At 46.7% G+C, this 13,690-nt stretch overlaps 1 non-coding gene across 1 annotated transcript; it reads right to left on the reverse strand.

The window, feature by feature from the left end:
• Positions 1-1,760: 1,760 nt before the first annotated feature.
• TRNAG-UCC (transfer RNA glycine (anticodon UCC)) lies at positions 1,761-1,833 on the reverse strand. The gene has a single exon. It is a non-coding gene; the product is annotated as a tRNA-Gly (tRNA).
• Positions 1,834-13,690: the final 11,857 nt, after the last annotated feature.

Below are 13,690 nucleotides of genomic sequence, written 5' to 3' on the forward strand. Positions count from 1 at the left end.
CTGAAGAATCAGGACAACTAATCACTCCCTCCTTTAAATGGCCTGATGGCTCAGCAGGTAAAGAATCTTCCGTAATGCAGGTGATGCAGGAGACCTGGGTTCAATCCCTGGGTAGGGAAGATCCCCTGGAGAAGGAAATGGCAACCCACTCCAGTATTCTTGCCTGGGGAATCCCATGGACAGAGCCTGGGGGGTTACAGTCCATGGGGTCGCAAAGAGTCAGACATGGCTGAGCATACTAGGACACATACGACGTGGAGCAAAGCAGGAACTGGGAATGACACGCTACAGAACATGTAAAGTTGTTACATATACAGTAAGTCTCCTACATACGATCAAGTTTCATTCCAAGAGCATATTCATAAGTCCAACACAGCCTAGGTACCCAACTAACACAATTGGCTATATAGTACTGTACTATCATAGGTGTATAATACTTTTCACACAAATAATACAAACAAATGCAAAAATAAAACATTTTAATCTTACAGTGCATGCTCAGCTGCTTCAGTCATGTTCAACTCCTTGTGACCCCATGGACTATGGGGATCCATGGCTGATTACATCCTGGCTGATTCTTCTAAGATGTTGGCAGAGACAGCATGGACTCTGTGTGGCACAAGGCTCCTCTGTCCATGGGATTCTCCAGACAAGAATACTGGAGTGGGTTGTTATTCCCTTCTCCGAGATCTTCCCAACCCAGGGTTCAAACCTGGGTCTGCTGCATTGCAGGTGGACTCTAGTCTGAGTCACCAGAGAAACCCATTCTATAAGGCTATATTAACACAAAGAAGTGTTATTTGATTCAGTTTGCGATTATATTCAATTTGATTCAACAGATGTTGCAGACAAGTCCCTGCCGTGAAGAATCAGGGCGGCCCCACCCGTGAGTCTCCTGAATATTCGCATTCTAGTGTTCAGGCAGCCTCCCTTGGCCTCTTCTTTCTCCTTCTCTGTCCTTCATACCAGCCTCTCCAGCCTCTCCTGCTGGTCCAGACCCTTTGGAACGTGCGCAGTCCTGCTCGAGTTCTCCACTAAACAGACACTGCCCTGGGGGTGTCCTCTGACCCCTGCTCTGAGCTGCAGTCCAGGGGATTTGACAACTATGCATCCATCAGTCAGCCAGCCTGTGGCCACTGGGACTTCCTAAAGGTCAGAATCTGACTCTTAGAGTGCCCCACACACCCTGGGCAGAGAGCTGGGTGAGTGGTCACTGACCCCAAGGCAGAAGGCTCTGGGGGTTCCCGCTGGGGTTGTCTCAAATGGCGACCTACATCATGAGAATGTTCCATCACTTTTCCACTCAGTCTTTCTCCCTCTTCCTTTCTGGTCTTCTTTTTCTTCTTTAATTCTCTTTTCCCTTCTTCTTCTTCTTTTTTCTTTTTTTAAACATTTATTTATTTGGCTGTACCAGGAGATCAGTCCTGGGTGTTCATTGGAAGGACTGATGCTGAAGCTGAAACTCCAATACTTTTGGCCACCTGATGTGAAGAGTTGACTCACTGGAAAAGACCCTGATGCTGGGAGGGATTGGGGGCAGGAGGAGAAGGGGACGACAGAGGATGAGATGGTTGGATGGCATCACTGACTCAATGGACATGGGTTTGGGTGGACTCTGGGTGTTGGTGATGGACAGGGAGGTCTGGCGTGCCACGCTTCATGGGGTCACAAAGAGACGGACACGACTGAGCGACTGAACTGAACTGACCAGGTCTTAGTTTCAGCACACGGGTTCTTCACTTGCGGCGTGCGGGATCTAGTTCCCTGACCAGGGATCGAGCCTGGGCCCCCTGCATTGGAAGAACAAAGTCTTAGCCACTGGACCACCAGGGAAGTCTCTCCTTTCTCCCTCCCCTAAGTGACAGGCAAGCCAGTGGCACCAGCCCATACTCCAACCAACACATCGCACTCGTGGCCAAAGAGCTTTCAGACTATTTCAAACTTGCTACGTGGCTCCATCAAGAAGCTGCTCTTTTCTCTTCCCACCCACTTGTTTCAACTCCTCCTCAGCAGGTCATTTTGTTTTTATAACAACATCGTCAATTAAGTCCCAGGAGAGCATCAGCCCTGGCAGGCCTCTGCTGTTGCTGTTCAGTGGGTCAGTCGTGTCCGCCTCTTCGTGACCCCATGGACTGCAGCACACCAGGCTTCTCACTCCCTCACTATCTCCCAGAGTTTTCTCAAACTCAGGTCCATGAGTCGGTGATGCCGTCCAACCATCTCATCCTCTATTGTCCCCTTCTCTTCCCGCCTTCAATCCTTCCCGGCATCTTTTCCAATGAGTTGGCTCTTCACATCAGGTGGCCGAAGTATTGGAGCTTCAGCTTCAGCATCAGTCCTTCCAATGAACACCCAGGACTGATCTCCTTTAGGATGGACTTCTTTGATCTCCTTACTGTCCAAGGAACTCTCGAGAGTCTTCTCCAGCACCACCGTTCATAAGCACCAGTTCTTTGCGGCTCAGCCTTTTTTATGGTCCAACTCTCACCTCCATACGTGACTGCAGACCTTAGCGCTGGTCCTTGACAACCCAGACTGTCTCTCCCAGGAGCAGGAAGCCCCTAGACAATACTCACTCTCTTCTCACACCTCCCACAAAACCTCACACTGCCCCCTTGCTGGCCAAACCAAGCCAGGAGTCACTGACTTTCCCAAGGCCAGGGGATCAGGTCAAACTGTTGTTTGTGAGTAGGTGGCAAATGATTTCATACCCAGCAAGGCTGACTATTTAATTCTTCTTCATTGAATCAAACCAACGAGAACAACAAAAAAGACTTTCAAAGAGCAGCAAACCCTCTTACATAAAAGAGAATGGGGACAGTGTTGCTTGGCACTTTCCCTCAGAGGCTAAAAAACAGGAGTGACAATATATACACAAATCTATGCTTCGTATGGGCTTCCCTGGTGGTTCAGACCGTAAAGAATCTGCCTGCAATGAAGGAGACCTCTGAAAAACACAGCTGAACTTCAAGTTATAGGATAAATGCAAAGGGTTAGAAGGTAAGGTCTAAACAGCCAACAATCAGCCATCTCTTAAGCAAAATTCTTGGTATTGTTCCATGCAATAGAGGGGATTTTAAACTTCAGCAGCTTGGAGGTGAAGTTCAGCCAGGAGCCGGGAGGTAGGCATAGATGGCTCTCTGTTGCCATCTAGTGGATGAGCGCTGCGTGATCTCAAGTGTCTTCACTGAACTGATTTAGTGCAGAAACTTCGGCCTCCATCACGTTATCTCCTCTAAAGAATTACCAAAGCTTCCAGAATGATCCTCTACTACCCCTAATCCTCCCACCTCCCCTCATTAGCTGCCTCTGTTTATCTTTCAGATAAAGGGATATTGGCTGGCCTCTCCTTGTTGACGGAAAAACTCAATACTTGGCCGTTGCACCAAGTCTTCAGTTCCTCTAATTGGTTTAAAAGATTGGAAAGAGGAGTGTGGAGAGAGAAGAAATGAGAACCAGGGAGAAAGTGAGCAACTCGGGCTTCAGCTGAGTACCAAATGGGAAATAAGCCCTTTTATGGACTCATTTGGCCTCAGTCCTACAAAGGCTTCTTAATTGAGGGAGGAAGCAGACGGAAAAGGCAGTTTTAAGTGACATTCGATTCTTCCTGAGGAATGCTAAGGTTTGTCGCTGATCTGGAGCACAGATAACAGGGACTCTCAAGTCACTCTTTAAACCCACCAGTTAGTTAACCCAGAATGAAGAGTTTAGTTCAAATGATGCTGGAATTTTTGTTTCAAGCACATATTTGGCTTTCCCCTCTCCTCAACACTTGGCTTTCCCCTCTCCCCATCTCCGGATTTAGGTTCTGATGCAGTTGATACAAGCCATGGGTCTGTCTTTCCAAACAGATGGGTCCCCTGTAGGCATTAGAGCCTGAGGATATATTTCAGGTAGTTTCAGACTGCGTTATCTGAAAGCTAGGTTGCACTGTGTCCCCACAAATCTTTGAAAGTGGAAGTCACTCAGTTATGTCCAACTCTTTGTGACCCCACGGCCTATACAGTCCATGGAATTCTCCAGGCCACTGGAGTGGGTAGCCTTTCCCTTCTCCAGGGGATCTTCCCAACCCAAGGATCGAACCCAGGTCTCCCACATTGCAGGCAGATTCTTTACCAGCTGAGCCACAAGGGAAGTCCTCACCAATGTTTAAGTATCTTTAAAAATTGTTGCTGTTGTTTAGTCACTAAGTCATTTCCCATTCTTTTGAGATCCCTTGGACTGCAGCCCGTCAGGCTCCTCAGTCCATGGGATTCTCCAGGCAGGAAGACTGGAGCGGGTTGCCATGCCCTTCTCCAAGGGATCTTCCCAACCCAGGAATCAAACCCGAGTCTCCACATTGGCAGATGGGTTCTTTATCACTGTGCCACCAGGGAAGCCCCATCTTTAAAAATTACTGCTACCTTAAAAACAGAAGTAAAATGCAGTACGAAGGGTCTTTCATGTCAAACTTTAATACATCAGGACACCAGTAAGTTGACTTGCGTGTCCGGACTTTTTAAGAATGTAGGCCCTTGTGTGTCTCGTCATGTAAGACTGTGCACAAGTGTTCCTTTCACACGCAGTGGCTGGCTCAGGCCACGCTGGGCCAGGCTCACGCCGGTCTGCTCAGAGAATGCACTCTCCTAGCGTGTGGTCAGTTGCAGAGTAACCAGTAAAGAGATGACAAGATATGCGATAACAGCACATTACAAACAGTCTCAGCATTTGTTATACATTTTGGATGCTTGTTTTACTTAACATCTCTGTGATAAATGCTACTAACAGATGTTAAATACTGGTGGTCATTCAACTTCACTTTTTTTTTTTCTTTTAACAATTCAACTCTTCCTCTTTAGAGCTTTTAATCAATTTATTTGAAGAGTATCTAGAGACTGCAGCAATGAGTTCATTTAAACTGTTACCATTTGCAAATACTTATCTGTAGGAATTAGAATTGTCCCAATACTGTTCTACCTGAACAGAACAAATGTATATTAATAAAGCCAGGATACAGTTTATCACGTAGATTTTATTAACAAAGACAGCAGTAGATTTCTATTGTCTGAAAAGGATTTCTATTGTCTGAAAAGGATTTTTATTGTCTGAAAAAAAACATAAACTTTGGAGTCTGTTATGGGCTGCATTGTCTCCCCAGATTCACATGGGGAAGTCATAATACCCAGTAGCCCAGGCTATAATCATATTTGAAGATAAAGTCTCTAAAGAGGTGAATAAATTAAAGTGAGACAATTAAGGTGAGTCTTAATCCAATGGGACCTGTGTCCTGCTAAGAAGAGGGGATTCGGACACACAGAGACACCCAGGATGTGTACAGAAAGAGGAGAGACGGTGTTCAGATGCAGGAGAAGGCGGCCGTCTACAAGCCAAGGAGAGAGGCCTCAGAAGAAGCCAACCCTGCCAACACCTTGACCTCAGACTTCTAACCTCCACAACCATCAGAAAATTAACACCTACTGTTTAAGCCATCCAGGTGGTAGTATCTTGTTACAGCAGCTCCAGCAAACTAATACAGAGCCTAAAATAATTAGGTCGGAAATTTCCCACTCTACCACGTACTACCTGTATGGTCTTGGAAAAAAAAAAAAAAGGTTTATTGAAATATAATTTACATTTCCTTGCTGCTGTTGTTTAGTCGCCAAGTCACGTCCAACTCTTTGCGACCCCGTGTACTGTAGCTCACCGGGCTCCTCTGCCCACTGGATTTCCCAGACAAGAATTCTGGAGAGGGTTGCCATTTCCTTCTCCCGGGGATCTTCCAGACTCAAGGATCGAACCTGGGTCTCCTGCATTGCAGGCAGATTCTTTACTGTCCGAGTCCCATACATATCCTAGTGTGTATCTATTTTAAGTACACAATTCAATGATTCTTTAGTATATTTACAGGGTTGTGCAAACATCACCATAATAGCTGTGTAACCATGAGAAAGAGTTATAAACTCTCCAGGCCTTAATTCTTCATCTGTAAAATGGGACTAATATAATATCTTTTCATGGGTTTGAGAATTTAATGACACAACAAAAACACTGGGCATGTGTGTTTGTTTCCTTCCTTCTTCAGTCATTCTGAGGACTTGGTGCCCTTCTGCCCTAACCCACTGAGTCTCAAACCCCTGACGCTTGCTAGCTCCAACTTTCTTGTCAAGGCTCCAGGACTTGCAAAACTTGACACATAACACCCTTCACTTCTACTTACCACCTCCTACCCCAAGGGTATAATAGTTAACTTTGGGTCCCCAAATACAGTGTTCAACTCTGTGGCAGGCAGCCACTATGCCAGTGATCCAAACCTCCTGTGTTCATGTGTGCGTGCTTAGTCGCTGAGCCATGTCGGACTCTTTTGTGACCCATGGACTGTAGCCTGCCAGGTCCCTCTGTCGATGGGATTCTCCAGCCAAGAATACTGGAGTGGGTTGCCATTTCCTTCTCCAAGGGATCTTTCCAACCCAGGGATTGAACCCGCATCTCTTGCATCTCCTGGAAAGAATCTGTAAAGAATTACAAAAGCATTTTTTACCACTACACCATCAGAGAAGCCCCCTGGTATTCACATCCATGTGCAATTTCTTTGAGTTTGAATGGCCCTTGTGACTCACTACTAATATAGCAGAAAGGCCCGTGGCCTCCCCCCTGGCTATCTCATTTACTCACTCATTTTGAGTGAGGTGAGCAGCCATGTTGAGGGTTGCCCTGCGGAGAGGCCATGTGACAAGGAACTTGTGCCTCTAGCCAGCAGTGAGTGAGGACCTGAGCCCTGCCAACAGCCGTGTGCATGAGCTTGCGTGCAAACCCTTCCCCGGGCGAGCTTTGATGTGACCAGTGACCAAAACCTTCAGCCTTCCAAGAGACCACAAGTCAGAGGTCCCCCACTGGGATACCTGACCCACAGTAACTCTGAGATAATAAATGTCTGATGTTTTAAGCTTCTTCAAAGGATCGTTTGTTACATAGCAACAGATAAGCAATACACTCACTTTCCAGTATTCCATTAAGAAAGAGAGTCAAACCAGGCTGACTACTCTGGAATAGTATCTCCTCTCCTCAGTGCCCAACACACCGCAATGCCCAAGTAACTAACGAGTAACAGCCTACACATGGCCTCTAAGAATGTGTTAAAATGTCCATTGCTTCTGGCTGTTACCTCTTCTTCTCATGCCCTGCAAAAACATTAGCAGTTCCTGTGTGCCCATCTTCTGGAAGGGCCTTACGATACTTCCTACCCTGGAATTCAGTTTGAGTAGCCTTGTGACCACAGCTCTCTCCTGGGCTGAAAAAAAAGTTATGATTTTAGAGATCACCCAACTTTTTTTCTTTGTGAGGGAGGAAGCAATGTTCTTGGGTGACTTTCTACATCTTAAGAGGAAGGAGAATCCAAGACTGGGTTTGAATTCTGATCTCTTGTCTTCCTTTCCTTCTGTCCAGGGGCTGTGACACGGCTCTAGAAACCCAAGTGACCAGGACAAGGAGGCCTGAATTTATTCTTTGAGTCCCAGGTCTGCAGCTGACTGGCCCCGCCTATTCCATCAAGCCCTACCCAAGAGCAGATAAGCCTATGGATCTGAAGGTGAGAGAAGAGGGTTGCAACAGGGTTTGTAGACCATCAAGGTTGATCTTCATCCATCAGTTGAACTTCCCACCATCAAAGCCAGTGATGAGTTGGATAACAAATCTCTTGAAGGTGGGCTAACACAAGAAAAAGTAGTAAACTTGGGTATAAGCAATGAGACTTTTGTCCAGTTACCCAGTGGGTGATTTGTCTTGTGCAATTCACTTCAATTATCTGTGACTCCATTTTCCACCTATTAAAGAAGAACCTAGATGATATTCCTTCTGACTATATAAAAGGGAAATTCCAAATGATCAGAAAGAGCCTTCTTTTCTCCTCTGACATGCATCTGTATTACTCTAGGCTTCTTCAGAAGATCCCAATGTCATGCGATGCTCTAAGCAGACCAGTTAGGGCTTCCCGGGTAGCTCAGTGGAAGAGACTCCTCCTGCCAATGCAGGAGATGCAGGTTTGATCCCTGGTCGGGAAGGTCCCCTGGAGAAGGAAATGTCAACCCACTTCAGTATTCTTGCCTGGAAAATCCAATGGACAGAGGAGCCTGGAGGGGTACAGTCCATGGGGGTCACAAAGAGTCAGACACGGCTGAGTCTGCATGCATGCAAGCAGACCAGTTAAGCTTCAGGGAAGGTTAAGGAGAACTGCAGTAACTTATTCTTTGCACATTTCCCATTCCTTTTTTTAAAAATCACATCCCTTAGAGTGGAGACCCCAGGGGGTGAAGATGACCTTCAGGTCACAGTGACACCAAGGAGGATGTCTGTGTCCAGGCGACCACCTACCATGAAGGTGCGCCCCGAGTGGACACCACACTCCTGGGACACGCAGTGAAAGATGGAGCGACTGGGCTCCCTACGATGCCAGCTTGGCGGGACGCGCATCCCTATGGCTCGAACCAGACAGCCCGGCCGGTACCCACGATGAAGCGTCCAGTTCTCGAGTGGGAGCCGGTCATCCACGTTGGTGCCCATGAGCAGGCAGCTGGGCTGCTACAGGTAACGCGGCCTTGGAGAGCTTCATGGAACTGAAGTTGAGGACCAAAGTGCATCTCAACAGCACGCACCTTGAGCTCTGGAGCCTTGTCCAGTCAGGTGCCAGGGCGGTTCACCCAGCAGCGGCTTGGGCTCCACGCCCCAGGCGTCCAGCACGAACACCTGCGGCCCCGCGCGCCTACCTGGCACCGGCACAGGTGCAGCGCGATGCAACGGATCTGGCCCGGGACCTCGCCGCCAGTGCCAGGTCCACAGGGCGGCCGAAGCCCAGGCGCTGACGCAGGTCCAAGCCATAGGCCTCGCAGATCTCGCTGCTGTTGTTGGTGATGAAGCCTAGACGCTCCTCGGAGCCCCAAATGCCATCAGAAGCTCAGACGCGCCAGAACCCGCGGTCTCATGGCCAAAGCGCGCATGGCCGTCGCACTGCCGCGGCCTAGCAGCGTCTGCAAGCGGCACCTGGGCGGGTGCAGAGCTCGGCCCCACGCAGTCTCTTGCCTCCTGCTTCCTTGATGAATGCTCGCAGCTTCAGGCATGGAGGCGGCACCTGGACCTCCAGTGCTTTAATACTCAGCCAGCAATCTTTGAGACCGAGGAAAACCCCTCAAAATGCCAGAGAACGTAGCTATCCTGTTTTTGCTAAGCCAGGGGGATGTGCGTTGGGGAATGCTGGCTGCCACGTGGAGAGAAGATTTCTGGACAGCGAAGCCAAGACAAGGAGCGGGGGAAGGGAAAGATGGCCGGGTCTCTGGGAGGGCCGTGTTTCAGATCCGATTTCTTTCTTTTCTTTAAAAAATTTTTTCCATTGTATTGGCCTATAGTGTATTCCCTCGTGGCTCAAATAGTAAAGAATCTGCTTGCAATGCAGGAGACATGAGTTCGATCCCTGGATTGGGAAGATCCACTGGCGAAGAGAATGGCTACCCACTCCAGTATTCTTGCCTGGAGAATCCCATGAACAGAGGAGTCTGACGGGCTAGAGTCCATGGGGTCCCAAAAGAGCCGGCCATGACTGAGCGACTAACACTCTCACTTTTAATATAGAGGATAAACAAGGTGGCACTAGTGGTAAAGAATCCGCCAGCAAGAGACCCAGGAGACGGGCTGGATCGGTGGGTGGGGAAGATCCGCTGGAGTGGTAAATGGAAACCCACTCCAGTATCCTCCCTGGAAAAAGCCCAGGGCCAGAGGAGCCTGGCAGGATCCAGCCCATGGGGCTGCAAAGAGTCGGACACAGTCGAGCACAGACACACACAATGTTGTGATGGTTTCAGGTGGACAGGGACGGGACTCAGCCATGCACATACATGTAGCCATTCTCCCCCAAACTGGTTTCTAAGACTGATCCCTGCAGCTCTTCTTTAGAGTCTGTGAACAGACCTAGGACTCTTCCCGGGTATGTGAATCCATGAGTTGAGTTTCAGTTACTTGCAAGTCGAGTGATCCTAATAAATACAGAGCTTAAGATGTGTCGAGGGCCTCCCAGGTGGCAGTAGTGGTGAAGAACCCACCTGCAACTGCAGGAGGGAGAAATAAACACATGCTCAATTGCTGGGGTCCGGGAAGCTCCCCTGGAGAAGGGAAGGACAACCCACTCCGGTATCCTTGCCTGGAGAATCCCGTGGGCAGAGGAGCCTTGCAGGCTGTAGTCCATAGGGTTAAAAAGAGTTGGACACTACTGAAGCAACTCAGCATGCACGCACACACCGGTGAGGACTTAGGTCTTATATGATGAAACACAGAACAAAAGGCTTTAGACTAAAGGGACGGGACTCTTCAAGGCAGAGAATCCAGTGGACACAGGTAAAACACCCCACTTGATTCCTTTCCAAATGTACAGGCTGGAGATTGCCAACTACTTCTTAGAAAGTGGCGAAAGAACAGAGGTTTGTTTTTTGCCAAATTGTAGTCAAACTCTTAGGCAATGGGGTTACCTGGGCATGGTTTCTTTCAAGCTGTTTTTGTCTCTGAAAGTCAATCGGTGGCACCACCTGTGCCCATTGAAAGGAGTAACAGGGCAGTCTCTACTGTCTCTCACGCAGGCAGCCTTTTCAGCGCAATATGGCTCTGGAGACAATGTCATTTTCGTGTTACAGAATTAACTGCCTGTGCCCTCAGCGCAGAGGCATCGTGTTAGAGGGGAAAGTGGGGGGTGTTGGGTACTAAAAGTGGAGTCAAACATCATACTCTGTCACCCAGTCCCACTGTGTCCGAGGGTGAAGGCTGTCACCTGGGTTTTGGAGTCGTGAGATGCTAACAGCTCCTGTGGGGTTAGAGCTGATAACCTTGGCCTTGGTCTCATTAGTACCAAGCTCAAGCCAGCAGAATTAATCATAGAAATGAACCCTTGTCTATGTAACACGCGGATTCCCAGGGCAATTAACTCCGGGTTTAAAGGAGAGTTACATTTATAGTAGCAATCCATATTTGGCTCAGTTTTTCCACCCTGCTTGCTATAATATCCAATGCCCCCCAACAAGTCTCCCCAAATGTTGTCTTGCAACCTCAGGGTGAGATGGGGTGGGGAGTTACAATAAACGCAAGCCCTAACATTCGTAGTATGGCCTCCACCTCCATACTCTTTTTACCATCCTCTTTCTCTGCTCCTTCACTGCCACCAAAAAAGGACTGCCATCATGTCCTTCAGACGCCAACAGTGCAGCACCACCATATTACACAGACATAGGGAAAATTCTCTTCTAATTCCTAACGCCCATCTATAGGAATCACCAACCCCTTCCCTGGTGGCTCAGACAGTAAAAGCATCTGCCTACAATGGGGAAGACCCAGGTTCAACTCCTGGGTCAGGAAGATCCCCTGGAGAAGGAAATGGCAAACCACTCCAGTACTCTTGCCTGGAAAATCCCACTGATGGAGGAACCTGGTAGGCTACAGTCCGTGGGGCCGCAAAGAGTCGGACACAAATGAGCAACTTCGCTTTCGCTTTTTCAGCATTGCACCCTGTGAACACACACACATATACACACAATTGTTAGTGACAAGGTCTGCCGCAGTGATCCCAAAGAAGTGGTGGTTATTTAGTGGCTAAATAAGTCGTGTCCAACTCTTTGCAACCCCGTGGGCTGTAGCCCGCCAGGCTCCTCTGTCCATGGGATTTCCCAGGCAAGAATATTGGTGCCATTTCCTTCTCCAGAGGATCTTCCCAACCCAGGAATTGAACCCACATCTCCTGTGTCTCCTGCGTTGCAGGTGGATCTTTTTTTTTTTTTTTTTAACCATTTCAACACCTGGGAAACCTAAGTGGTGCATTATATCCCAAATCTTAAAGGGATCCATTGTACAAAGCACCCTATTCTGTTCTCATTCTTTTGCTTATATTTCCCATGGCCCTAGGTGTGAATCCAGGATCCTGACAGGGAACCAGCCTCCATGCTATCCTCCAGCCAGCGCCATCCGGCACCTCAGAACTCACTCAGCTTCTGAGCTTGCCTCCCCTTCCTGTCAGCCAGAACATCTCGGGGTTCCATAATCAATACCTGGGTTTTGCTTTGATGTTTTGGTTGTGTGCATGCTCAGTCACATTTGACTCTATGCAACCCTATGAACTGTAGCCCACCAGGCTCCTCAGTCCATGGGATTCTCCAGGCAAGAATACTAGAGTGGGCTGCCATGCCCTCTTCCAGGGGATCTTCCCGACCCAGGGATCGAACCTACATCTCCTGCATTGTCAGGCGGATTCCTTAGCACTGAGCCCCTTGGGGAGTTCCACGTGCATAATTTCTATCTTTGTGTCACATAACAGAGCATACAGCGGTGGCTGTTGACTCCAGAGATCTTTCAAAGGAAGCCTTGCCCCAGCTTACCTCAAAGGAAGGGATCATGCTAGAGTGTGCTTCACAGTGTCGTGAAGAAGATGAATGTGATCAGGATTATCTGAAAAATGACAGATAAGAATTTATTTTTCTTTCTGTTCCTTGGCTGACATCTTATGAAGAGATGTATGAGCTGTTAAAATGAAGTCAAGCTGCAAAAAAAGAGAGTGGGCTGGGACTCAGGCAATCCACCCACTAGGGTAAGTCACTCTTTAATCCAGTGCTACAAGTTTCCAGAGTGCTTGAATTTTAGATTCAAATTCAAATCCTGGGTACCAAGGCTACTTCATCTTTCTTATCCTGTGTTAAGGATTTTCTTATATATTATCCCACTTTTATCTCCAGGATGAAACTGTGCTAGCTACAATATTTGAAACAAAATACACTGCTTTACCTTTTGTTTTCCAAGTAATACATGTTCACTCTAAAGGAAAAAAAAAAAATGTGATAAAAAGAGACATTTAAAAATCATCCATAATTCCCATACCTAGAGAAAAGTATTTTAACATTTTGACATGTAAGATATATATTATTCTACCATCTTTTTCTATGCATGTATAACATATATGTAATATATATTACAATTTTAAACCTACGTTATTTTCTGAACAAGATTAAAGTGAATTTTATTCTATGACATGAAATATAATTTTTTCTACAACATGTTAAGGTTACAGAAAGTTCCATAATATACCACACACCATCATATAATTAACATTCCTTATTGTTGGAGATTTAAGCTGTTTCCAATTTTTAGTTATCATAAAAATGCTTTGATCAACATTCTAGTAGCAAAATCTTTGCATGTAACCATGATTATTTCTTTTGGATTGATTCTTACAAGTAGAATTTTTGGGTCATAGCACATGTTAAATTTTAAGTTTTTTCTTCTGCCAAATACCTTCTAAGTTAGAGCAATTTATATGATCACAAGTGATATAAGAAAGTATTAATTTCCCTACAGCACTGCTGGCATTTTTATTTTTGTCTTTGGTGAATTTTTAGAGGAAAAATTAACTTTCAGTTGTTTAAAACACACAATTCTTGACCTTTGCTAAGGAGGTTAAATATATTTTCATAGGTTTACTGGCCATTTACATTTCTTCTTACGTAAAGTGATGTTCACTTATTTTGTGTCTTTGAATTCATTCCTCTCTTTCTTGTTGATTTCTAAATGCTTTATTATTAAGTATTCCATAGGCACCATAAATATCTTGTGATTAACTCTTCCATAACTAGCAAAAATAAATTCTCCAGTTTGCCTTTTAGTGTCTGATGTACCTAAATTTTCATGATAAATTTTT

This window comes from Odocoileus virginianus, chromosome 31 (genome assembly GCF_023699985.2).
Source record: "Odocoileus virginianus isolate 20LAN1187 ecotype Illinois chromosome 31, Ovbor_1.2, whole genome shotgun sequence".
Classification (NCBI taxonomy): domain Eukaryota; kingdom Metazoa; phylum Chordata; class Mammalia; order Artiodactyla; family Cervidae; genus Odocoileus; species Odocoileus virginianus.